The 27,159-nt window shown below is 53.2% G+C and overlaps 1 protein-coding gene across 12 annotated transcripts in view; it reads right to left on the reverse strand.

Annotated features, from left to right (window-relative positions):
- ZNF438 (zinc finger protein 438) overlaps positions 1-27,159 on the reverse strand; it is a 498,265-nt gene that overhangs the window by 68,791 nt on the left and 402,315 nt on the right. For 8 of the 12 annotated variants that reach the window (XR_009560622.1, XR_009560612.1, XR_009560613.1 and 5 more), the window contains 3 exons: positions 27,006-27,085; positions 23,370-23,500; positions 16,160-16,400 (listed from right to left, as the gene is read on the reverse strand). The gene's annotated coding sequence lies outside the window, so the exon portion shown is untranslated. Of the gene's footprint in view, positions 1-16,159; positions 16,401-16,877; positions 17,422-17,722; positions 17,922-23,369; positions 23,501-26,280; positions 26,764-27,005; positions 27,086-27,159 lie in introns of those variants that run through there. The other 4 variants (XR_009560638.1, XR_009560604.1, XR_009560624.1 and 1 more) reach the window with 4 other exon arrangements.

Genomic DNA, 27,159 nt, shown 5'->3' on the forward strand with positions numbered 1-27,159 from the left:
GCTTTCTCTAGTTGCGGTGAGCGGGGGCTACTCTTCGTTGCAGTGCACGGGCTTCTCACTGTGGTGGCTTCTCTTGTTGCGGAGCACAGGCTCTGGAGCACAGGCTCAGTAGTTGTGGTGTGCGGGCTCAGTAGTTGTGGCTCTCGGGCTCTAGAGCTCAGGCTCAGTAGTTGTGGCTCTCGGGCTCTAGAGCTCAGGCTCAGTAGTTGTGGCTCTCGGGCTCTAGAGCTCAGGCTCAGTAGTTGTGGCTCTCAGGCTCTAGAGCGCAGGCTCAGTAGTTGTGGCGCACGGGCTTAGTTGCTCTGTGGCATGTGGGATCTTCCCAGACCAGGGCTCGAACCCGTGTCTCCTGCATTGGCAGGTGGATTCTTAACCAGTGCACTACCAGGGAAGTCCTAGAAGATTCTTTTTTAAGGGAAGCAGAAATCTTACTTTCTATTACTCGCACCCCAGGCTCCAGTTCTGCTCTGGGACGCCACATGGGACAAATCTATCCTGCATACATATGACACCTTTTATGCTCCAACTTCCTGTCCTTTAAAAAAAAAAAAAAAACTCTTCTCCAGGCTGAACAGCCCTCCTTCTCTCCATTCCATTCCTCATTTGGTGATCTTCTCGAGAGAGACTTCTGGGCGGAAGGTCGGGAGGACATATCCCCAAAGGCAGTGCTGTACATATCACTGCTTCTTACAACTGTCTCAGAGAGATGCACACACGTTCCAATTTGACTGATGGAAAAACCAAGGTCCTGAGCAATCTGGCAATAGCAGAAATCCAGGGTCCAGATCAAGACTTGAAACCAATGTCCCTCCCACGAGGTTCCATCCTCCCTGGGTCCATCCAAGGGCCGCCTCTCTATGTGCTGCGTCCCTGGGACTGCAGATTCCCAAGCCTGGGGAGGTCTGGCCTAGAGATGCTCCGATGGCCCGACTGTGGGGCTGTCACCTTGGTACCCTGCAACAGTTACTGCAAACAAAGACATAGACATAGAAACAAGTCCTCCTGTAAGAGCCTCTGACCACATTCCCCTGAATGTGTAGTATGATGACTTACGAAGAAAAAAAAAACAAACTCATTTACCCTGACATTTTCTGTTAAGAAGAAGAAAAACATTTCTGTTATCTTTCTGAAACCACTACCTGTCACCTCTGATGCGCTCAGCCTAATGAGTCCCCACGAGAAAGGAAGGAGCCTGTTATTAGCAGAATCACCAGTGATTGTACAGAGCTGCTCTGGAAACGATGCTTTAATAGACATCGTGGGCAAGTTCAAATGTGGACGTTTCGCAGGCTGCCTCAACCACCCACGTCCTGGACTCCAATCATGGCTAATGCCCCAGATTCTGGATCCGGTGCTGTATCCATCTATTTTCCCACTGTTTTCATGATTATAAAGGAAATGGACATTGCAAAATATCTGGAAAAGACAGGCATATATATATATATATATATTAAAAAATTAAAATGTCCAGGAATAACCACGGCTAACAATTTAATGCTTTCGTCTGGGTTTTTACACATGTATCTGTATATAATGACGTTAACGTCATGCTACAGATCCAGTTTTTTAGGCTTTTTCCTCATCTAATGCTGTATGGTGAGCATTTTGCCATATGGATTTGTTGAGAATATGGCTTGAAGGCTGAATCACATGCCTTCTTTCACTGGCTTGTTCCTCAGTCAGGAAACATGGAGTATGCCAGGCGCTGTCCCAGGCTTTGGGGACACAATTTTAGTGAGACGGCCAGCCCGGCCCTTGGGGGGACTCACCACCTGGTGGGGGAGAAGGAAGTGGGGATCCGGTCATTGCCAAGGTGGTGAGCGTGGTGGGAAAGGACAGAGCGTCACCCCGCGTGTACCGGGCATCCTCGGTGGGCAGGGTGTGGCTCTGAGGAAGTCCTGCTCCAGCGCAGGCGTGAACGGGTGAATCTGGGAAGCGGTCAGATCCCTAAGGGAAGAGGTGGAAACGACAGAGCTTGGCCGAGGACTGGATGTGAGGAAGGAACAAAGGGTGATGTCCAGGTCCCTTGCTTGGGCGCCAGGCGGGTGGCCCATGACCCACCTCCTGGTGTAGGAGCCTCAGGCAGTCTGTGTTTTTCCTTCTCTTGCTACAAGCAGTGCTGCAGGGAACATCCTTAAACACAAGTCTGTGGGCACCCCTCTGCTGTGTCCTCAGGGTAAAGCAGGCACTGGGTCACGTGGTGGAACGGTTTTTCAGGAGTTGATGTGTCTTAACATCACCTTCCAGAGAGACGTCCCCACCAGTAGGGATGAGGGGCTCAGGCTGGGCCCATGGTCCACGTCAGCCGTAACGGTTACCGTGGTGACAACAGAGGGACGTGTGGGGTCCTCCCCACGTGGCAGGCTCTGTTCTCAGCACCTCACTTACTTTTACTTATTAAAGCCTCACACCCCAGCTCTGAAGTCGGTGCTGTCAGGCCCTCATCCCAGAAGAGCTGAAGGAGGGACAGAGGTTCACTCACCTGCCCGCTGTCACTGAGCACGTAAGCAGGGAGGTGACACCTCGTGCCAGGCGGCCTGACGCCAGAGCCTGTGTTCTCAACACCAGAGCAGCACTTTGTTTAATGTGGCCAATTGCATATTTCTTAAAAAACTGTATTTCTTTGAACACTAGTCAATCTGAATATTTTGATCTTTTTGCTTTGCTGTCATGTTTTTGGACATGGATATTTGTGTGTGTGTGTGTGTGTGTGTGTATTGGCATGTGTCTGTTCGGAGTGTATGTGTGTGTATCTGTGGGGAACGTGTGTGCAGAGGGTAGTGTGTGTGAAGTGTGGTGTGTGTGTATATAGTGGGTACAGTGTGTACAGTGTGTATAGTGTGTACAGTGTGTACAGTGTCGGGTGTATGTAGTGTATAGTGTGTACAGTGTGTACAGTGTGTACAGAGTGTACAGTATGTATAGTGTGTATAGCGTGTATAGTGTGTACAGTGTGTACAGTGTGTATACTGTGTACAGTGTGTACAGTGTGTACAGCGTGTACAGCGTGTACCGTGTGTATCGTGTGTACAGTGTGTACAGAGTGTACAGCGTGTACAGCGTGTACAGCGTGTATCGTGTGTATCGTGTGTAGTGTGTACAGTGTGTATAGTGTGTATAGTGTGTATACTGTGTATAGCGTGTACAGCGTGTATAGTGTGTACAGTGTGTACAGTGTGTACAGTGTGTATAGTGTGTACAGTGTGTACAGTGTGTACAGTGTGTATCGTGTGTACAGTGTGTACAGTGTGTACAGAGTGTACAGTATGTATAGTGTGTATAGTGTGTATCGTGTGTATCGTGTGTATAGTGTGTATAGCGTGTACAGCGTGTACAGCGTGTACAGTGTGTACAGTGTGTACAGTGTGTATAGTGTGTACAGTGTGTACAGTGTGTATAGTGTGTATCGTGTGTACAGTGTGTACAGTGTGTACAGTGTGTATCGTGTGTATCGTGTGTATAGTGTGTATCGTGTGTATCGTGTGTATAGTGTGTATAGCGTGTACAGTGTGTATAGTGTGCACAGTGTGCACAGTGTGTACAGTGTGTATAGCGTGTATAGTGTGTACAGTGTGTACAGTGTGTATAGTGTGTACAGTGTGTATAGTGTGTACAGTGTGTACAGTGGGTACAGTGTGTACAGTGCGTATAGTGTGTAGTGTGTACAGTGTGTACAGTGTGTACAGTGTGTATAGTGTGTATAGTGTGTATCGTGTGTACAGTGTGTACAGTGTGTACAGAGTGTACAGTATGTATAGTGTGTATAGTGTGTATCATGTGTATAGTGTGTATAGTGTGTATAGCGTGTACAGTGTGTATAGTGTGTACAGTGTGTACAGTGTGTATAGTGTGTATAGTGTGTATCGTGTGTACAGTGTGTACAGTGTGTACAGAGTGTACAGTGTGTATAGTGTGTATAGTGTGTATCGTGTGTATCGTGTGTATAGCGTGTACAGCGTGTACAGTGTGTATAGTGTGTACAGTGTGTACAGTGTGTACAGAGTGTACAGTGTGTATAGTGTGTATAGTGTGTATACTGTGTATAGCGTGTACAGCGTGTATAGTGTGTACAGCGTGTACAGTGTGTACAGTGTGTACAGTGTGTATAGTGTGTATCGTGTGTACCGTGTGTACAGTGTGTACAGTGTGTACAGTGTGTATAGTGTTTACAGTGTGTACAGTGTGTACAGTGTGTATAGTGTGTACAGTGTGTACAGTGTGTATAGTGTGTATAGTGTGTATCGTGTGTACAGTGTGTACAGAGTGTACAGTATGTATAGTGTGTATAGTGTGTATCGTGTGTATAGTGTGTATAGCGTGTACAGCAAGTACAGCGTGTATAGTGTGTACAGTGTGTAGTGTGTATAGTGTGTACAGTGTGTATAGTGTGTACAGTGTGTACAGTGTGTACAGTGTGTATAGTGTGTACAGAGTGTACAGTGTGTATAGTGTGTATAGTGTGTATACTGTGTATAGCGTGTACAGCGTGTATAGTGTGTACAGCGTGTACAGTGTGTAGTGTACAGTGTGTATAGTGTGTATAGTGTGTATCGTGTGTACCGTGTGTACAGTGTGTATAGTGTGTACCGTGTGTACAGTGTGTACAGTGTGTATAGTGTGTACAGTGTGTATAGTGTGTACAGAGTGTACAGTGTGTATAGTGTGTATAGCGTGTATAGCGTGTATAGTGTGTATAGCGTGTACAGTGTGTATAGTGTGTACAGCGTGTACAGCGTGTATAGCGTGTACAGTGTGTATAGTGTGTATCGTGTGTATCGTATCGTGTGTATCGTGTGTACAGTGTGTACAGTGTGTATAGTGTGTAGTGTGTACAGTGTGTATAGTGTGTACAGCGTGTACAGCGTGTATAGTGTGTACAGTGTGTATAGTGTGTATCGTGTGTATCGTGTGTACAGTGTGTACAGTGTGTATAGTGTGTATAGTGTGTATCGTGTGTACAGTGTGTACAGTGTGTACAGAGTGTACAGTATGTATAGTGTGTATAGTGTGTATCGTGTGTATAGTGTGTATAGTGTGTATAGCGTGTACAGTGTGTATAGTGTGTACAGTGTGTATAGTGTGTACAGTGTGTACAGTGTGTATAGTGCGGGTGTGTACAGTGTGCAGGGTGTGTGTGTGCATCTGTGTGCACTGCCCCTTTGTATCCACGAGGGCCCGTGGGTCCGGAGCCCTGTGCGTGGGCGGCACTGTGAGTTATGGTGTTTCAGGGTGGCCTCCTCCTGTGCGACAGGTGCCGTCCTCTCTGGGGGTGGGAAAGGCTGGGATGGCGCAGGCAGGGCTCAGACTCACAGGCAGGTCATCGCTGTGGTCAGGGGGCAGCGTGTGTGCAGGTCGGGCTCCACCGCCGCACCTGCAGGAATCTTGCTGGAGCACGTGACCGGGAGACCCAAAGGAGCCCGAGGCTGGCCCCGGTGGCCGGGGTGGGGGCCCTCCTCTGGGTGTCCCTCGAGCTCGGGCGCCCCGGAGCCCCCGTCCTAATTCCCGGCCCTGGCCCCTGTGCACTGAGCGGCCTCCCCGGGCCTTGCGGGGCCCTCCTTCTTCTGGCATCCTTCTTCCTGTTCTTCTACATACAGACTCTGTGAGCCTTTGCAGGTCAGAGGCTTCCCTGTACTGAAGAGTTTGCATCTTGCTTGAACACAAGCAAACGCGGCGGCTGGTAGGAAACAGTAAGTACAGTCTTTCCCCCTTATCCACAGTTTCACCTTCCGAGGCTGTAGTTACCTGCGGTCAACCGTGGTCCGAAAATATTAAATGATTAACAATGTTGTGTTAGTTTCAGGTGTACGACTCACACAAAATTGTGAATCAACTATGCTCCAATATAAAACAAAAACTTAAAAAAGAAAATATTAAATGGAAAATTCCAGAAATAAACAAGTCATATGTTCTAAGTTGCATGCCATTCTGAGGACTGATGAAATCTCGCTGAGGTTGCTAAGATCTACATTCAGAACAAATCTCCTATTCATGAAATTGTGAAGAAGGAAGAGAGAATTCGTGCTGGTCCCGCTGTTGCACCTCAAACTGCAAAAGTTACGGCCACAGTGGGTGATAAACGCTTAGCTCAGGTGGAGAAGGCAGGACATCTTTACAATAAGATGTTGTGTTACTATAATTGTTCTGTTTTACTTTTAGCTATATTTGTTCATCTCTGTGTGTATTTATACATTAAACTTCATCGTAGTGGGTAAGTATAGGAAGAAGCATAGTGTCTATGGAGTTCAGTACTATCCATGGTTTCAGGCCTCCACCGGGGGTCATGGACCGTATCCCCAGTGGATAAAGGGGGACCAGTGTAAAACCCACACAGGACCAAGAACCCACATTCTCAGGAGGCAGCCTTGTTCCACCTGGGGTCCCGGTAAAGCCTGGGAGGGAACCCTATGCTGCAGTGTGGTGTCCTGGAAAGTCCCTTCCTAAGTGGTGACTTCCAAGGGGGTGCGGTGGCCGGTCCCAGGGAGGGGCAGTCTCTGATGTCCCGGGGGACACAGCGGGCGCTGTCCCGCCCCTGGAGGGTCTCTCCGGAGGGGCTCTGTCATGTCCGCCTCAGCTGGGGGCGGGGGGAGGGAAGCCCAGGCCAGCACAGGAAGTACAGTTGTAAATGGAGTGAATCTTTTTATTTTACCAGAACCAGATGTATAAAAGTACCAGGAAAAAAGGAAGCCAGAGGTTAACTAAACAGACTACTGCCATCAGGAACAATGAAGTTACATGGCCATGAATGTCAAGGGCGTGGTTTAGGAGGTGCAATTCTGGGCTGGACGCCCCAGGCCGGACAGGAGGGCTGGGCGCCCAGCACTTCCCGGGGAAACCCCTGGGTGCCTGGGTCTCCCACCCTGGCCATCTGCAGTTTGGAAGTGGATCTGTGCCTTGGATTCTCTGCCATCAGCCTTGTCTCATCTGTGACCTCAGTCCCACCATTGTCTAAGTGCCCAAGTAGTGACCTTCCCTAGCACTTAGCTGCCACATCTGCTGGATGGCAGTCCTGCGACTCAGACTGGCTCACGCTGAGGCCTGGGTGTGCTCACCTCGGTGTGTGAACGTGCACGCAGGCCACACGTCTGTCTTCAGAGCATCGCCCTCTCCTCTGCTCCAGATCCCCCAGTGATTCCCACCCATTCCCTTCCTCCCAGCAAAAGCAGGTGGCGCCCGATGGCCCTCAGGCGCCCCGAGGTGGGACCCCGCCACCCCTCTGGCTCACTCCCCAGCTTCCCGCCAGCCCCTTCTCCACCGGGTCAGCTCACTCCCACCGCAGCCTCTGCACTGGCTATTCCCCTCCTGGAAAGCGTCTCCCTGCCTCCAAGTCTCTGCCCAGATGTCACCTGTCGACCAAGTAGCTGTGACGGTGGAGCACGTGGTGCAAGGGGAAGGGGGTCTTCTGGCACCTCAGCCAGAGACACTAAGAATATTCCTGCTTAGAGGGTGCCCTTGGATCCCGAGGACAGGATTGTAGCAGAGCCTGCAAGGGCCCGGGAGGTCCAAGGTGAGTTTCCCAAGTCACTTATTAAGTGGGTACCTCAGACCTGAACCCTCCAAGTCACAGGTGGCTTTTCCAATACGACGTCTGTCGCTCTATGCATCCTGTAGCATCATTTCATCTCAAAGCAAAGGAAGGCACGTGCCACTCTGGCCAGTGGAGCCAACAACTCAGCACAGAATCCCATAAGGCAGGAAGGTGGCAGGGCTGAGGCCTCCACACAGCGCGCTCAGAGCCCAGCCTTGCCCTCCAGGGAGACGGGGCGCGTGGGCAGGTAGCCCAGGGAGAGGCAGCACCCACGCACCTGCCCACCCCGTCCTGGGGCTTGGCTCTTGATATCTTACAGATTCCAGAATGAGCTACAGAGGCGCCTGTTTTAGAGCCAAGCAGGGCTATTTTATAGCAGATTTTCTTGTTTAAGAATTTGTAAACAGGCTTCCCTGGTGGCGCAGTGGTTAAGAATCCACCTGCCAATGCAGGGGACACGGGTTCAAGCCCTGGTCCAGGAAGATCCCACATGCGGCGGAGCAACTAAGCCCGTGCGCCACAACTACTCAGCCTGCGCTTTAGAGCCGGTGAGCTACAACTACTGAAGTCCATGCCCCTAGAGCCCGTGCTCTTCAACAAGAGAAGCCACTGCAATGAGAAGCCCGCGCACCGCCATGAAGAGTAGCCCCCGCTCGCCACAACTAGAGAAAGCCCGCACGCAGCAACGAAGACCCAACGCGGCCAAAAATAAATAAATTTATTAAAAAAAAAATTTGCAGGCTGTGTTTGACTCCCTGTCTACCTCTCCCCTCCCCCCACCACCATCAGCTGCTCAGCCAGGCTGGCCAGGTCCCCTGGGAGTTCTCAGAGGTACCTGTGGTCCCCCCCAGAGGCAGGCCTGCTGGGCGGTTCACAGCTGCTGTGTGCAAAGCCCTGTGGAGGGGAGGGACTGAGATGCAGGTGGGAGGGAGGCCTGGGGACCACTGGGTACTAGGCTCTGTCCTCCAGACAGCAGGAGGTCGGCGGGCAACTCTCCGACCACACACATCCACCCGGAGCCTGCTCCCTGCATATCCCTCAGCCCAGCTTCCGAGACAAACCGAAGCCCCACCCACACCCTGAGCGGGGCTGGAGGTGATGCCGTTCACTTGACGTATGTCTGGACACAGAGCCTGAATGTGCTGACGAAACAGATTCTAAGAACTCGGACGGGAAAATCCGTATTGCAAATCACAACTTAGTCTGGCTTTACAAGAGCTATTTATTCCACGAACCGCAGCGCGTTCATCATTCTCATTCTCCTCGAAGTGCACAGATGAATTAGGGAATTTCCACCCCTTCTGGCTATGAAGAAAGGGTAGGAGAGAAGGGAATACACGAGAACCCTGGACAATAACTGATCCAGGCAGTGGCTTTGGTAGCTACATCTGAATACTCGCCACATTCGGTAACATTAGGCGGTGGTTCCCCTCCCTTGGCCAGAGGAGAAGAGAGTCATCTGTCACCCAGAGGCAGAAGGTCTCTGTAGAGCCTCAGGGGGCTCAGGCATCAGCTGGGAGCTGGGGAGACGACTGCGGTGGGGACCGGAGGCAGAATGGGGGAGTTTCTGCCCACAGGGATGGTCTCGGTAATGCAGGAGTGTAAACTGAACGTCCCCTACAAGTTCAGACGACAGGGTAATTACCTGCCCCGCAGAGGCTGGGAACGGGGGCCACACAGCCCGCCCGCCTCTTCTGTGCCCAGCACTGCACCCGTCGGTGGGTTTAACTGTGAACGGATAAGGCACGTTGTGATCCCATTTTGCAGTTCAAGGTTCCGGAAGCCAGGGGAGGTTCAGTAACTGGCATGACAATGGCAGGTCCGAATCCCAGCCTTCTGACCCCAGACCCACTTCCCTGTCCCTGCCCGCTACACGCTGCAGGGGGAGGGGAGGAGGAAGAGATTTCAGGATGGACACACGGCATCAAGGGAGGAGGGAGATAAGGGGGCCTCTGACAGAGAGAGGACACCTGGGACGCCACCCTCCTAGTGACGGGGGTCCCAGCCCCAGAAAAAGCCACTCCCCAGGTTGGCACACACCGGCCTTGAGTGTCAGTTACATCTTGTCGTGACTGTATTTCTCAGCCCCTCTGGAGTGAGGGGGGGAGACAGAGGCCGGAGGAGACACTTTGAGCCAGTGTCCCTGGGGGTTTGGAAGAAGGGTAACTAAAGAAATACCTGAAGTCCATAAAAACAACACACTTTTCTAGATCTAGGGGTATTCTGGACTGTTCCTCAGAGGCCAGAAGTGCCCTCGTTTGAAATTCATAATTTACCACTTTGTCATTTCCATCACATCATCTCCAAAAAAAAAAGAGAGGATCTTCTTTAGAGCCTAAACATTAAAAAGTCTTCACTAAAATTTAAACCTGAAAACAGCATTTTGCTGAGTATTATGGACTGTGCCATTAATAATAGAACAACTGCCTTTACCTCCCTGGCATTTCAACCCATTTCGTCAGGCAGCCAGGTAAAACCGTATTTGCCTATTCTTTTAATTTTGTTGTTATTTTACAGCAGGTGGCAACGATTTCCATTTGAATGATTCTCTTTTCCCCGTATGTGGAAAGAACTTGAAAAAATTAACAGGGTAACTTGTAACAAGGCCTGCTCTGGTGTCTCCCTTACAGACATTTCAACTTGTCTGTCTCAAGGCAAAGGTTTGTGACGCTATAGAGAGACAGCCCTGCCCTCTTACGGCCCCTTGGGAAGGAGCCCCACCACACACACTGTCCTCTAGCCACCAGACTAAGTGGCTCAGAAACAAAATTTCTGAATTTCCCTCCCTTGCTGCCCTCTTGGTCTGAAGTCCCACAAAGCTTCCTTTAAAGCAAGTTAGCGGTCTCTCTCTTCTCCCTTCTCTCATCCACACGGCTGCCAGCACCGTCCTCCCCAAACACAGGTCAGGGCAGAGTGTTCTCCACTTGGTCCTACTGTCTACATAAAGCCCTGTAGCCTTCAAGGTCCTCTTAGCACTGGGAGGCGTGAACGCCCCCCTCTCTCTCTCAAACACACCAGGAATTGTCACGCCATGTGCTGTATTTATGCTGACCCTTCAGCCTAGAATGTCTCCTTCTCTGGTTAAAAATTATACTCGAGCCCCAAATGAAACTGGACCTCCCAGGTTCTCCTCGTTGGAACGGATCACACTTTCCTCTTTGATCCCACAGTATTTGATGCCTCCATTACAGCATTTGTTTCACTTTGGTTTTTGTATCTGTTTAAATTCCTTGGGCTACAACATATGCTTCTTAATGGCAGATGTCATCCCTTTATATGCTGTGGCTATTGACTGGGTGTTTCTGTGTACAAGTCATGGAACTTGACACTGTGAGAATCTCATGTGATAAGGCATATGGACCTTTACTTTGAGAAGTGTGAAGTCCATACTTTCAACACGTGTGCGGGAATAGATCCAATATCTTAAGTATAACAAGAGCTTGTACAAATCAATAAGAAAAGAGCAAATATCCCGATAGGAAACGAAGGTAATTTCAGACACTGCTGAGAGAGTTCATCGTCACCACCTTTCCGGAGGGCATTTTGACAATACACATTTAAAATATGTATAAACTTTTGTTCAGTAATTCCACGCTACGGAGCTTCACCTAAGGAAGCAGTTAGGACAGGCACAAAGATTAAATACCACTGTGCTTAACATCATTATGTTCAAGACAGGGTGATTTGTAATACTGAAAAAATGGAAATAGCACATCCGTAGGATAGAATTTTTGCAAAAATAAAAATTATATTTTCGAAAAGTATTTAATGCACAGAAGAATATCAAGGCTAAAATATGAAAAAAGAAGAATACACATAAAAACCTGCTTCAATACCATCATGTATCGCTAAGAAGTGGTATTTTAGGTTTTTAAAATTCGGGTCCTCCAAATTTTCAACAATGATTATATGTCTATTTTAAAGCCAGAAAAAAAATCTTTTTTGGAAAGAAGAAGATTAAGTCGAAAAGGAGACAAAGCAAATACAGAAAGGCCCAGGGCTGGGATCCAGCCAGTACACATCAGTACACACCAATATGTTCAGTGCAGCTGTAACGGCCAGTGGCCCTTTGTTTGGTTGGGGCCCCCCATACTGGTCATTAAATATACTGAGTGTCACCCATGCAAATAACCATGATAAGTTTCTTAAAGCCCAGATAAAGTGCTTTTAAAAATGACGTCCAATGAAAAGAATTACTTGCTCTAAAACCGTTAAGAAAGGGAATGAAATAGACCATCATGTGCTCCAGACTTTTGGAATCACTGAGCTTAGCAGCTGGAAAGAATCTTAAAAGACCAGCAATGCCACAGATGGAGAAAATGTGGTTCAGAAGTATTCACCCACTGTCCCAAGGTCCAAGAGGTAGGGTGGTGTGATGGGTTGAATTATATCCCTCCCACCCCCCTCAAAACCCATATGTTGAAGTCCTAACCCCCAGTTCCACAGAACATGACTTTCTTTGGAAACAGGGTCATTGTAGATGTAATTGGTTAAGTGTAGATGAGGTCATGAGGGTGGGCCCTAATCCAATATGGCCGGTGTCCTTAAAAGGGGGAAACTTGGACCCAGACGTGCACACAGGGAGAACCCCATGCAAACACGAAGGCAGAGGTGGGGGTGGTGCTTCTATAAGCCAAGGCTTATAGCCAAGGATTGGCTAAAGGTTGCCAGAAAATCACCAGAAAGATAGGACCAGCGCCTTTATCGCAGGCATTCGGCTGTTCTTACATTCCTCTTCCAGGCCAGATGCCTGAGGCCGGAATGCTGGGTCTGGAACTTCCAATGAAATCCAGATTATGTTTTTTTTTTAAATTTTATTGAAGTATAGTTGATTTACAATGTTGTGTTCATTTCTTCTGTACAGCAAAGTGACTCAGTTTTACATATATATATATTTTTTTCATATTCTTTTCCATGATGGTTCATCACAGGATATTGAATACAGTTCCCTGTGCTATACAGTAGGACCTTGTTGTTGATGCCTCCTGTACATAATAGTTTGCATCTGCTCATCCCAAACTCCCACTCCATCCCTCCCCCACCCTCCCTCCCCCTTGGCAACCACAAATCTATTCTCTATGTCTGCGAGTCTGTTTTTGTTTTGTAGATATGTTGATTTGTGTCTTATTTTAGATTCCACATATTCTGTATTGAATCCTCTTACCACCAGGGCAAAGAAAGGAGCTATGAGGGATGGGGTCTGTCTTGACAGAGCTCGCCCTCTGATTAGGAAACAAGACACACTCCCAGGACGATAGGCAACAGTGATCCACTGTGTGTGGGATCTCACCACCCACGAAACACAGGGAGGGGCAGTCCCAGCCACGGAAGCCTCCTGCCCCGTCTGGTCTCGCAACACTGTGTTCCATGATCAAAACCACCCTGGACTCAGAAGCAGCTGGAAGCTCAGAAGGTCAGGGTGGTGATGAGGTTTGTGTCTAAGGCCCACCCTAGGGTGTGAACTCTTCAGGACAAAACAAGACAAAAGCAGCAGGGAAGCCCCTAGGACCTACTTTCTTTAACTAGAAATTAGGCAGGAAAACAAGAGACCAGTGAGGTCTGGACTTCTGGTGTTCAGCCCCTGGGCTCACCTGGCCGGCCCCACTCCCACCCAGGCCGGACTCCCGGAGCCCCTAGTCCAGGCCCAGCCCTGCCCGAATCACCCAGAGAACCAGCCTCCCGGGGGCCCACCAGGACTCCGGCCAACTGTTCCGTGACCCGCAGAACCTTGGAGAACAGAGTATTTCCACAAAGCAGTTTTAAATCCAAACAACAGACTCTTCTGGAAACCATTGCCCCAAGCTGCAGGAGGCAAGGAAAAAAAAAAAAAAGAACAAAAACCCGCAAATTCAAGTCCGTAATACATTCTGTACATAGTTTGTGGTTTTAGAGTCACTTTAATCTTTCTCCCCCCTAAACTCTTCCAAAGATCTGTGCGTCGGCCGAGCCAACACGCGGTTGCACTTCTAAGCAAAAACCTTGTAAAACTAGACTCTGGACTGTGTCCCTCACAGGCTTGTAACATCTCCAAGAGCAAAGAGCGACACGATACACTGAAACAGGTCCAAGGAACCATCCCTATGTTTTGTGTCAAAGAGTTGCTTTATTAAAGTCTTAGGGCCATGTGTCAGGCCGGCTGAAGGCGTGTTTGCTTTCTTGCTGCAAAGCCCGGGTTGGCAGTCGAGCACGTCAGCCCCATCGTCCTGGGGGCTGCAGCGTGTCTGTCCAGGGTCCCCAGGCGCTCCGCCACTGCCGAGCTAAGCCCACGGGTGCTTTGGCTGGGCAGGCAGCACCGAGGAGGGTGACTGTGAGGGGGAGACTCAGCGGACCCCCCATGCTCTCAGCGCCCTGCATCTCCCTGATAGACCCCAAGACCCCAGCATTTGTGGATCCATCCAGCCCCGCAGGCCAGGCCTGTGGCTCTGCTGCCCCTGATGGCAGAGAGCACTGTTCTGTTTTTCAAAGTCTCCATTTCAGACCAAGAATTGTGAACACAACACTGTAAATCAGCTATACTTCAATAAAGTTTAAAAACAAAAAAAGCAGGGAACTGTAGTCAATATCCTGTGACAAACCACAGTGGAAAAGAATATATATGTGTGACTGAGTCACTCTGCTGCACAGGAGAAATTAATACAACATTGTAAATCAACTAGACTTTGGTAAAATTAAAAAAAAAGAATTGTGTCTCTAGGCTTGGCCTTGGTTCCCTCTCTTTCCTGAGGAAGCCTGGGACCCGGGGCCCAGGAGAGTCTAGCAAAAGCAGCTGTCGGACAAGGAAAAGCGCAGTGAATCTAACGACCTTAGCATCCTCGTCTCATCTAAGAGTGTTCACACTTCAACAGGTGTGAAAACACGAAGAGTGCCAGAGGGAATCTGTTCTCACCGTAGTGAGAGCACTTGGCCTTGGAGTCGGACGGCCGGGGTTAAAGCCTGACCGGTCAGCTTGCCGCCCTCACGCCAGGCGGGTGGGAGCCCGTCCCAGGGCCTCCACGGGGACCAGGGAGATGGGTGGTCACTCAGCATCGTGGAAGCACCTGTCTGCGCTTTCCTCATCACTCTGGTCTCCCCCGACGCGACCCCTGTGAGTTCTATTTCCCGGCGTCTCCCACCCTGAGTGACACGGGACGTGGGCTTGGGCTTTCCCCACCCCTCTGAGCAAACACACTGCACAGCCACACCCAGGAGTGGATCCCAGCGAGGCGGCATCACCGCCCCAACCTGAGGTTAAGCCTGGGAGAAATCGGAAACAGGTGTTTGCCGAGGGACCCTCGTCACCCCAGGGAGGGTCTCAGAGGCGGAGCACAGCCCCACAGCCTGCAGGAGCAAACGGGCAGCCCCAGAGCCGAGGGCGGCCGTGGCGGGGTGGGCATGCTGTCCTCCGCCTACCCACCCCTTCCATCCGGACCGGGTCGACATCCTCACCTTGGAATCAACAATCTGTCTCCAGCACGGCCCCAGGCTAAGCACACACCTGGGAGGCAGGAGGGATGGATGCCACAATACCCATGAGAACCTTAGAGCAGACGTGCTTGCCGGCTAGGAGGGGCCCTGGGAGAGGGTGAGACAGGGGAAGGGGCAGCAGCGGGGGACACCTGCCCGGCTACCAGCAGCGCCCGCCCCCGGGCCGACCACCGGGTGCAGCACAGGGGCGTGGGCATCACTCGGCCGCAGGGTTTGAATCTGTGGGGGGCGCATCTGTGACCCACAGGGACAGTCCTGCGAGCACGGACCGTGCCAGGCCGGCCTGCCCTTTGGGCACCCACTGCCCGGGGACCTGGAGGCCGGGAGGCCAAGCCCTGATTGTCGACAGGCCCTTCGGCCAGCTGGTACCACACCGACCCAGCTGTGGGCTCTGGGCACCCACAGACACCCATCACCCCAGCCTAGCTGGTGCACCTGGAGCCCCGTCCTGGGGTGACGTCCCAGGACGCTGGGGTCAGTGAGGTGGCCCCGCGGTCCTCCTGACCGGAGATGTCTACACAGCTCCCAGCCCTCTGCTGCACCAGCCCACAAAGGACGGGGAGGAAGGGCAGAATTCCAAACGGGGTGAACGGGAGGAAGAATCTGGAAGGCAGGGCAATGGTGCCGGGGCCAAGGAGAGGCTTTTCTAGAGGGGAGGACTTCGGGGACACACGGAGCTGGAGACCAGGAGGTCCTGATGGCTGGCAGGACGGGGGCCACACGACAGGGTGCCGGCAAGGAGCCGCCCCAGCATCAGGAACCCAGACACCAGCTGAGGGACCCTGCGTCCCTGGTGAGAGATGCTTCCCGTCCCGCCTGGTGACGTCAGAGGGAGCCCCAACACGCGGCGTGTCCCCCGGCGATGCCCTTCCCTCTGCGGGGCAGAGAGCCGGCCCCAGGCAGCAGCTACATTCTGAGAACACCGTGGTTTTCATGGCGTTTTTTAAAATGGTAACTTCCACGGCTGACAAATGATACCACTTTCCCCTTTAGTGCGGCGGTAGTTCATTTCCTTATAAACTAATTTATCGAAGTAAAAACGTGAGGTCGTTTCCTTATAAACTAATTTATCGAAGTAAAAACGTGAGTCTACTTAAGGAAAAAGGATGGAGTAAGCAGCAGACTACAGTATGTGGTATGTGGATACGGCAAAAATGATCCAGACAGTACCTGATGGTGCGAGGACGTCACGGCAGGAAGGGTGACCCTCTGAGGAGTAGATTTAGCAAAGCCTTTGGAGGAAGGGGCCCGGGGGGCTGGTGCGGCGCCGTCCTCAGAGGCCACGGCTCATCGCGAGCCAATATCGCAGCCCCTCGTCCTGTGCCCTGGTCCCGGGGATGCCTGTAGGATGGCATCAGTCCCTGGGCCCATCCACCGGCAACTTGGTTTGAATTCCCTCTCGGGCCTCCAGCTGTTTGGGAATGAACAGCAGAAAAGAAATGTGAACCGTTGTGAAGTCATGTATGTAGCACGAGCGGCCTGACGCGAGTCCCCCCCTGACGTGGAGAAGCAGTGGGGAGACTGTGATTTAATCAGAGACACCCAGCTCGGGGGTGACGCTGTGCAGACGCCAGCAGAACCAGGGCCGGGCCCGCCTTCCCCCGCCCATCCCAACCCCATAAAGAAAACACAACACGCACGTGGGAGATGCAGACAAGCGTGCGCAAGGGTCTGCGTTCCAATTAGGGACGAAAATCTAACAGTTTGGGGTCTGGGGTTGAACATTTTCTCACTCATTTCCCCCAGGAGAATCTAGTCACTGGCTATTGCTCCATGTTCCCCCGGGGAGTCCCAGCATCCCCACCAGACAGGAAAAAGAGCTAAACCAACAGGTGGCCTGTGGGATTTGCCTCTAATTAAATCATCTCGGAGGCGGGCATTAACTTACAATCGGACCCAAGTTAAGCTCGAGCTCACGGGAATCCACGTCACGTCAGCCCGTCTCCTTTCTCCTGCGTCTTCCCCTGACGTCTGCTCTCTTCTCTTCTGCCCCTTCCTTTCAGCCCTCAATCTGAGAGTGGTTTCTTAGGAACGTGAACATGGGGAGGATACGGTAGCTCCTGGAGCATCCCCCAAGCCTGGTCGCAAAGTCCTGACCACAGGCTGAGGGTGGGCAGGGCCAGCCGCACCAAGCCCGCCCCTCCCCGTGCAGGATGGGCCCTCGGGCCCTCGGGCCCTCGGCACTGCAGGTGCCCAGAATTACCAAATTGAGCTCATCTGACATGTGTTAGTTACACGATTGCACTTTAACAGGGGGAGGGGAGGGAGCAGAGGAGGTGGGAGCCCCTGCTCCCTGGGGGGCTGAGCCGACCCCTCCCCTCCCCTCCCCATCTGACCTGGACAGGCAGATAGCCCAGGACGGAGGGGCTGGGTGGAGGTATGAACAAAGAGTCTGGGCTTTGGGGTCCAGCTGGACTGGATTCCAGCTCATTCCCTCTCTCTCTCTCCCTCCCTCCCTCTCTCTCTCTCCCTCTCTCTCTCCCTCTCTCCCTCTCCCTCTCCGTCTCTCTGTCTCTCTCCCTCTCTCTCTCTCTCCCCCTCCCTCCCTCCCTCCCTCTCCTCTCTCTTTCTCTCCCTGTCTCTCTGTCTCTCTCTCTGTCTCTCTCTCTCTCCCTCCCTCCTCCCTCCCTCCCTCTGTCTCTCTCTCCCTCCCTCCCTCCCTCCCTCCCTCCCTCTCTCTCCCTCCCTCCCTCCCTCTCTCCCTCTCTCTCCCTCTCTCTCTCTTTCTCTCCGTCTCTGTCTCTCTCTGTCTCTGTCTGTCTCTGTCTCTCTGTCTCTCTCTCTCTCCTTTCCCAACCAGCATCACCCGCTCTGTGGAGCATGGGGTCCAGCTGGCGGCTTCGTTCTCTGATGTTCCCAGCGGCTCAGGAAGGGGAATGGCTGATACATTTCCAGGTTTTCAGAATTTCCAGACTTTCTTGGAATTGGGGGTCTATAAATGCAGATGAAGGATCAGCAATGTAACATGGACAACCACAGAAAAGCCCATCTTCATCCCCAGATCATGAACCTGACACCTACAGAATCCCCTAATTATTCAGCTCTCGTAGGGCCAGCTGCTGCCGAGAGCTCTGCCTGCCTCCCCCCCAGGGCTCCCACCTTCCGCCCGAGCCGTCGAGGCTGAGAACGGTTGGTCATCTCTCTGGGCCCTGAGCTGGGAAGGATGGAGACCGGACGTGGGTGGACAGAGCAAGGAGAGCTCGGGCTGCAGGAAGCCGGTAGCTCTGAGAACTCAGTCCCACAAGCCCCGAAGACAAGGGGGCAGGGAGGTTTCACCTAGAGAACAGGAGACTGGACGGAGGTGGCCGGCCGACACCCTTGCAGGGAAAACGGGGACGGGTTTCTCTTCACACTGACCGCCTTTAGAGTAAGCGGGCTCAGCGGGCGCTTGGGGAATGACTGGAGTTGCCGTGACAGCGGGCTGTCCCGCTCTAGAAGCCATGTGAGGGAGGTCTGCACTCTCCCCTCTGTAAGTGTAGACCCAGAGAGGCGCCGGCTGCCGGCCAGGGCCTGGCAGAGATGCTCGGAGGCCTGGTCCCACCTGCCGTCTAAGCAGCCGGACACAGGACTCTGGAGAAGGACTTTTGCAAGTCTGGCTCCTTGTTGCCCTGGCTCAGGGTGGCCAGCACCGCAAGCGACCAGAGAGCTCACCGCTCCTGGGTGGTGGGTGCTGGAGAGGGGCCGGGGTCCACACAGGGGTGCAATTGTGCAGAAGAGGAGCTAGTTCACGGACTCAGGCTGCTGTTTCCAGGCGTGTGGCTTTGTCCCGTTACACAGTCACCAGGAAACACAGCACATCCTTCCCGAAGTAAAGATGCAGCCAGGCAGCCCTGCATCCAAAGCTCAGCTCCACCGCCTGCCAGCCACGTGGCCCTGGGCAAGTTAGGGAACCGTCTTGCTTTCCTTATCTGTAAAATGGGCACAGCCACCCTTGCCTTCCTTCAGGGTTGCTGCAAACACAGGGCCGGTCTCCTAGTCAGTGCCTGAGCAACAGCAGAGGCCGTATGATGTGGTGCTTAATGGATTCGGAAACCCCCTTTTCATCTTCTTCACGGGAGTAGATAGATACCATTGCACCCATTTTACAGATGGGGAAACAGGCAGATAACTTGCCTCAGAGCTAATCGCAAGCCCGGTGCTCATTCCACCGCATCACAAGCCTTTCTCCCTTTGCTTCTTTTTTCGGTTAAATCCAACCACCACCTACAAGCCCCCTTTCCTTTCAAGCCCTCCCTTCTCACTCAGCATGGGTCGCAGCATCCCTTTCCCTGCAGCCCGGCTCCTGCGAGACAGGTGGTCCATTGCCCCATCCAGCCGCCTTTAACTGAGCAAGAGAGGGCCTTACAGCTTTGCTCGGGTCCCAGCTCTTACTAATGCCATTAAAATGCATTCCGCCGCTCCAAGGTGTAAGTGTGTTCCAGAGGCTGGTGACTGTCTATGCAGAGATGCATTTATAGTAAGAACAGTCTGGTAAGTGGCTTAAAGGCTTACAGCAGAGTGGAAGACTAGCTTTCATCATTCGAGGTGTTTTGCAGGGCAAATGGTGACAATTGCTCCGTCTCTGCGAACACGACGCTGGCATCAAAACCAAGGAAGCGAAAGTCCAATGATGAGGCCCCCCGAAGGAGGGGAGGGTGGCTTAGCGTTCTGCTGGTAGGGGAGCTCGATGCTGAATCCCACGTGGAGGGGCAGCCTGCTTCGGTCACCACATCAGGATCCCAAACTCCCAGACCCCAGGTCCAAGACCCTCACCGGTGGGGCAGCCCCACGGCTTGCCCTCGGCAGCAGAAAGGCGGAGGTCAGGAGGTGGATCGTCTTGACCTTCACCCGCCTGCCTGTCCCATCTGGAATTCTCTGCCTACACAGCCAGGGCCTGGCGGCCATCAGAGGTCCCCAAATGAAATCCTCCTAATCAAGGGCTTTGCTGATGTCTTAGCATTTCTAGGGTGACCTAATTCCTTGTGTCAGTTTTCCACAACTTTTCTATTTTTTTCCTCTCTTTTCTATAAGAGCAAATCCCTGGACTGAGACCAAGTGGTTCACGGTGCCAAGAAACCAGAGAGGCTGCAGAGGCTCTGAGCACGATGCAGAAAGGCTCCCGGCTGCCAGCACCACCCTGCAGAGGGGCTGCCCGGGAGGCCCCAGCTGAACCCTGGGCCGGGAAGGGCTCCCAGCCCAGGTGCTTACAAGCACCGCCCGGGGCACGCGTCTAGAGCCTACTGACTCGGGAGTGACGGCCCTGACCGGCCGCCCAGGCGATTCCAGGTGCTTCCTGCTTATCAGTCGTTTGATAGGTGCCATCATCATGTTCACCATGGCCATCACCCCCCACCCCCCTGTGATGATGGGGATAATAGGACAGGACCTTAATCAACCTTCCCGATTCCACCCGGGGGTGGGAGGCGGGGAGCTGGTGGGAGTGTTCGGTTCAAGCCCCGGCACTCTGGTTCACACCCTCTCCTTTGAACCATTTTGCTCTCTCTTCTCCTGCCTCCTTCCAGGCCACCTTCACTTCTTCTCTTGCCATTTCTGTGAGAGGAGTGGTACACAGTAGATTCTGCGAGAGAAGACAGCACTCGCTTGGATTACCTGCTCAGAGCGGTCGCCGGGCTGGGCGTCGAACATTTCCAGACTAACTTTCAAGAAGCCTCATTCTGGTATTTAGAACGATCCAATCGAGGAAGAAATCCCCGTACCTGCCTCTTCCGCGTTAACGGGCACCCAGATTCCCTGGAGGCGGAGTGTAAAGGCAGGTCTGGGTGGAGCCCAGAGGCTGCATTTCCAACAGGCGCCCGGGTGACGAGAAGTTTCTGGTCTGAGGCCCACCTCTGAGCACCAAGGCCCCAGAGCACTGAGGTCCAGACCGGATTCCTGGGGTCTCCTGAGGCTGCCTCAGAAGCTGGCCTGGGGCTTGTGGGAAGGGGTTTTGAGTATGATTCTCCTCGAAAGGGGTTTTTTTCATGCTTTGAAAACAAGTTTGAAAACCGCAGCTCTAAATATAATACCCCATACATTTGGAGAGACTTAACTAGAATATGAAAATAGAAATTTCTCTCCCAAAGATCTTTTTTTTAATACACTTTGCTGACTCAGAGGGATCGGCAGCCATATTTGGACGACTGGCCTCACCGTGACCTCCCTGCTACCTCATGGAAAATGGGAAATGTTGAAGGTATTCTACTTAGAAGTAATTATATTTACATGGCCTCCGTGGCATGCATCTCTCTCTCACATAGATGCTTAGAGGGACACTTGCTTCTGGAATTCATCAGCTCCAGCTGTTTACTTCCATTCGAGGCCAGAACTTCATTTTTTTCCCCCTGTGGTTAAGTTTCTTATGGGAGAGAGGGGGAGGGAAGGCTTCTAAGCAGCAATTATCAGAAATTGTTACCGTCCCTGAAAAATCAATCTGTCCCGAATTTTGAGAGCTCGCCACCGGATCAGAGGAAACGAGATATCGGGGTTTTGAGCTGGACCGTAGGAGAATCCAGTGTTCTCCGTCCTTTCCAGATGTCGTCTGCCAGGAAAGGATTCTGTGATCAGATAAGATGGGGACGCGCTGGGCTGAACAAGTTTCTCCACTCTAGGATTCCTGGGAGTCCTTCGTAAGCTAGCACGGTATCGTGCTCCAAAGGGAGATTAGAGTCTGCAGTGTTGCCCAAATTGCCTTGATCACAGGGCCTGCTTCTCATAGATCTTCTCGAGGAACACTGACATTCCACGGACTCCAATTTCTGGGACCAGCTAACAGAGCCCCAGCTGTGGAGCATCTAACAAAACCCCCGAAACCGAGCAGACATCTTCCCATGTGGTCTGGTTCCCTCCGCCAGACACCAAGGCCTCCCACCTCCGGAATCACAGTTCCAGGAAGGCCCTGCCAGAGACCCTCGGCAGCCCTCAGAGTGTGATGGCGGAGGCTGAGGCCAGAGGGTCGCCCCAGAGGCCAAGTGCCGCTGGTGCGAGCCTGGGACTGGCTTTCATTCCCCTTTGTGTCTCTAGGGTGGCCTGCAGGGAGCCGCCTGTAAACGTGGGATACACTGGACGTGGCGGGTCAGGGGAGCAGCCAGGAGGAGGTGCCCAAGCCAGAGGACGTACAGAGGCTCCCAGGAGGGCAGGGAGAGTGGCAGCGAGGCCTCTGGTGTACGGGGCTGGGATCCGGCAGAGGGCAAGGGAGCAAGGGGCGTCTTCTGGGAAGGAGGGGGGCACAGGGGGAATAGCGCCTCACCTTGGCTTGTGTGGACTTCCCTTCAGCTGCTCTAGAGCCTCAGTGTACTCATGTCTCAGACAGGGTTCTCTGACCGTTTAAGGACCCTCGCAGGCCTGGCAGTGAAAGCCTCTTGCATCTTTTTTGAAAACCAGTGGGTTTTTTTTTTTTTATGTGAAAACGTGTGTTTAGGCATAAAGATGCAACACACAATCAGAAACCACTATTCTATGAACAATGACATGATTACCTCCTCTAAGGACACAGAAATTAAGCTTTTATTGATTGATTGATTTTTGGCGGCGTCGGGTCTTCGTTGCTGCACACGGGCTTTCTCTAGTTGTGGCAAGCGGGGGCCACTCTTTGTTGTGGTGCATGGGCTTCTCATTGCAGTGGCTTCTCTCGTGGCAGAGCACAGGCTCTAGGCGCGCGGGCTTCAGGAGTTGCGGCACGTGGGCTCAGTAGTTGTGGCTTGCGGGCTCTAGAGCACAGGCTCAGTAGTTGTGGTGCACGGGCTTAGTTGCTCTGCAGCATGTGGGATCTTCCCGGACCAGGGCTCGAACCCGTGTCCCCTTCATTGGCAGGTGGATTCTTAACCACTGCCCCAGAAATTAAGTTTTAAAGGAATGCCGTGAGGAGGCAATTCTTTAAAGTCCTCGTCAATTTATTTTGTAACAAAGATGAAATTTATCTGGCTCTGATCACAGTTCTGTCATGTTTACTTTCTTCATCCCAAAGTGTGATGACGGTCCGTCCAAGGCAAGCTGGGTGACCTTGGTGTTGCACAAACAAGCATTTTTAATTTCAGTAGTTATGTTTTTGTTTTAACATTCATTCGAAAAAATGTAAACTAGAACCTCAAGTCTATGCCTCCCTGCAGGTCCTTGCTTGGCTGGAGGCTAACGCAGGTGGTGGCCCCAGGGCTCTGGCAAATGCTTGGCTGCGAAAGTTTACAAGGTGGGAGCAGAAATGCGAATTGTGAGCGGCTGACTGCAGTTGTAGATGCCCAGGAAAATTCAGGGATGCCCCCAGGAAAGAATGTCCCCCGACTGCGAGGGAGCTGGTCCCTGGGGCTGGGCAGGCAAGGCTGCGGGATCACAGGCTGAGCAAACACTCCAGCCGCCCCGAGTCCCCTCCAGCCGGCACCCAGGGGGGCTGAGCCGCACAGAAGCTCACCTGGTTTTCCAAACAACAGCAATGAACGCATGTTCCCTGAGTCTTCAGAACCCAGCGTCAAGGACTGCATCGCTCCAGCCAAGCCTGATGGTCCCTGGGAGTGACAGATGCCCGAGGACACGTACGAAAGTCTGTGGATGAAAAGAAAACACCAAGAGGGGACAATTTTCTGCCCATCCAGCTGCCTGACGCTGCTCGGGCTTCTGTCTCTTTGGATTCCAAACCCTGGATTTCATTCACTGGCCGAGACTATCTTAATTCGTCCTGCTCCCAGGACACCTGGCGAGACTGTGTTTAAAGTGTAACAGAGAGAAACTTCAGTCGCTCTAAGGAAGTCCCCGTCTGACCCCTTCACACTGCAGTTTGAAGTGACGCAGGCCTCGGCGTGCGCCGCGGCCAGGCTTAAATAATGCGAAACTTTCTGTTTCCCGACCACGGCTCCAACCTGGCCTAGGCAGAGGGCTCTGTCCATTTGTCACACTCCTGCGGGGGTAATAAGGGTCCCTGGGACTGCGTGAGGGCTCCTTATATCAGGCACTATTCTAAGAACTTGACACTTACTAACTCATTTAACCCCGAGAACCAGGGACGGTTATTGTTCCCGTTTCACGGATGAGGGGAGTAAGGCCTTACCGAGAGGCCACGGAAATCCAGAGCTGGGCTTTCGAACTCTTGGCCACTCACCCCCCCCACCCCGGGGAAGAGGTTCAGGACCTAAAGCCTTTCTAATCTCAGGCTCAAAAACACAAAAACAAACACCAGACATGTGGATTTCCACAGTCAGTAATTCTCAGCGTGGATTGAGGTGACCAGAGTTTCCTCTAGAACAATGTGGGAATCGAAGAATCTAGAGGGATCTCCAGGCGCCTGGGTTTGAGAAACGTGGCTTCATGTAGAGGAAATGCTAGCTGGGAATGTAGCCCTAACTCCCAGCCACCTAGTGGGGAGAGGTTGGAGGGGGTAAGGGACTGAGGGACCTTCTGGAACCTTCTGGAACCTTCGTCTTGGGGTCTGGCCTAGGAAAGAGATCGGGTTTGGGGGTTTGCTGGGAAGCCCATTTGACTGGCTGCTTCCGAGCCCCAGGGCGTAACAGGGCGCGTTCTGTGCAGAACTGCAGATGTCGTGCAGTGGCCGACCTGCCTTTGTTCCTGGGCCTGTGGCCACACTGCGCACTGCTGTCTGGTTGGCAGCCTCGGGGGTTGTGCGCGTCCGCGTGCAGCATCCTGCCCACCCTGATCCCGTGTGACACTTGGCGACCGGCCATCACTGCTGCTCCTGGCCTGGGAGAAGCGCAGTAGACAAGAGGAAGTGGGCTGGGGGCCTGTCTCCCAGGGCCCTAGGAGCTGGGGGCCGGCCAAGTGGACCCCCTTCCGCAGCCTTGGACAGAGACGTCTCTAGACCTTGGTGGGTAAAGTGGGTCTAACCTGTCTGCCCGCAGGGCTCGGGCTCAGGCCTCTTTTAGCCTCACCCACTTCCCCATGAGCGCTGCCATCTGGGGGCTTGAAGAACGCCTCTGTGCTGGGGATTCCAGCCTTCTGTCTGCACTAAACTCCTGCCCGCCTGACATCCTCACGTGGACTTTATGTGTGTCTCACACTTCACCCCGATCGCCCCACACCAGGCCTGCCCCCTCCTTGGGTGATGCCAACCCCATCCGCCCGGGCACCCAGGCGCCCAGTCCAACGCCCTGGACGCGGTCCCTGGTTTCTTTCTTTCTTTCTTCCACGCGTCACATCCAGTCCACCACGAACTGGCACCTAGGCCAGGAGCCTCCTTTCCTGCATTGCTGCTGTGGCGCCCGCCCTTGCTTCCCACTCCACGGGGCGAGGCCTCACCCTGTGCGTCCGCTGCGGCCCTCGGAGGCCCCGCACACTCAGAGCTCAGACCCCTGACTGGCCTGCTGCACCCCTGGCCTCGTGTCCTACGCTCTGCCCCTCTTCCCTCCAGCCCAGGGCGGGGGGCTCCGACCTCAGGGCCTTTGTCCCTCCACTGGGGGTGCGCTTCCCAGATACCCGAGTAGCTGCTTCCTCGCCTCCAACTTCGTGCTCTAAGTGCCACCTTCACGGGTCACTCTACTCGTAACGGCCGTGACGCGTCATCCTCTCCCTCTCGCCTGATTCCTCTTTCTCCGTAACGGTTTCCCTTCGAATAAAGCACAGTTGACTTCTTTGCCTTCATCATCTGTCCGCTTCCTTGGCAGGAGGAGCAGGGGTTCTGGCCCGTTCCTGTCACGCTCCGTCTGGGCACCTCCTGCCTGCTGCCGAGGAGGTGCTGATGCAGTTTGGTCACCTGAAAGCCCTGCCTGTCCTGCGCTTTATGGAGAAACGCGCTCTTCAAACACAGGGGACCCTCGTGGTTAAGATGCACAATTTGCAGACTGAAGACCTGCAGGTCTCCGCCCCGGTATTTCCCAGGTCCCCAGGAGGCGCACCTCTCTATTTAGTCCCAGCTTTGCGGCTCCCAGCCATCAAGGGTCGGGGAGGACCGCCAACAGGGCGTCTGAGCCGTGACACGGGGACCATCTCCTCTCCTGGCTGGGACCCTAGGGAAGCCTGGAGACCAGGAGGCATCCCGAGAAGCAGTCAGGTGACACGGCAGCTGGAGGTCTGCCCACCGCGGGCTGGCAGGTGACGGGCTGGGACAGGAAGTTCAGGCAGGCAGGTGGGCAGCACCCTGACACCCCCAGAGCTCAGAGCAGGGGGGACCCCAGTGTCAGGTGTGAGCCCCCGGGGGCGGGGGTCCACGTCTCTGCCCGGCGGCTGGCTCGGAAGCTGGCACACCGTGGGCACTGGTCAGATGCGAGCTAGGCGAGCAAGGCATTCGCCAGCCGGCCCCCGTGCGCTTCCTCGTTTGCAAGTTTCCGGCCCGAGGGTGCACGACTGGAGGGTGTGGACCCCCAGGTTTTGCCTCAAGGTTGGTTTCTTGGGTCCACTGCTCCCTTCGAGGTCAGGCAGCTGTGACTGCTGCATACGAGAACATTGCAGAGTGGCTTCATTCCCAGCCACCCCGGGTAATTGGTGGGGTACACCCTGGAATCCAGAAAAGCAATGGAGCCCTGCCCGGTCCCCGAAAGAAGGAACTAAAGTGCTGCAGGCAACGTGGAAAAGAGAAGAGGGCTTGGATGCACGGAACCAGCAGAATCGTGTCACACCTGCCCCGCCGGCCCTTCGGCTCGTGTCGGAGAACAGGATGGAAAGGGCGGCCTGCGCCCATCACCCTGCACGCATCCCCGGATGGGGAGCCTGGCTGCAGCCTCCCCGCTCCCGTGGACACTCCTCTGTTCACAGCTCTCTTGCAGCTCTTCCTCTTCTGATGGTTGGAAGGGGTAGGAGTTAAAACTAGCAGGTTTGAAGCTTGAAGCCTGGGACACTTTCCATCAGTGTGCTGGGCACCTCTGCAGGGAACCAAACCTGTGACCTCCTGGTGTCTGTAAACCGGGACGCCCCGGTCCCTCCCAGTCTTTCAGGTTTCCTTATTCATGCTTCCCAAGCGGCATTTCCCCCCCAAAAGGAACCCGCACACCAGGAGAGCTGTCCCCCCGAGCCCCCCAGAGTGGCCACAAGTGGCTCCGTTTCTCCTAACAGCTACTCAGCCTGGGCATCGTTGGAAAACTCAGCTCCACGGCGAGTAACGAACCTGGAAAGAATGTTGGTCTTCGCTGGGATTTCACATGACAGGTTTCTGGCTCTGAACCTGGATAAGATTAACTCTTCGTTCTAAGGAAAAAAAAAAAAAAAAGCCACTAATTCTCCGAAACAGCGGTTTAGTGGGAAAATGTGCAGCTTTGAAA

The sequence above is a fragment of the Globicephala melas genome, chromosome 2, assembly GCF_963455315.2.
Source record: "Globicephala melas chromosome 2, mGloMel1.2, whole genome shotgun sequence".
Taxonomy (NCBI): Eukaryota; Metazoa; Chordata; class Mammalia; order Artiodactyla; family Delphinidae; genus Globicephala; species Globicephala melas.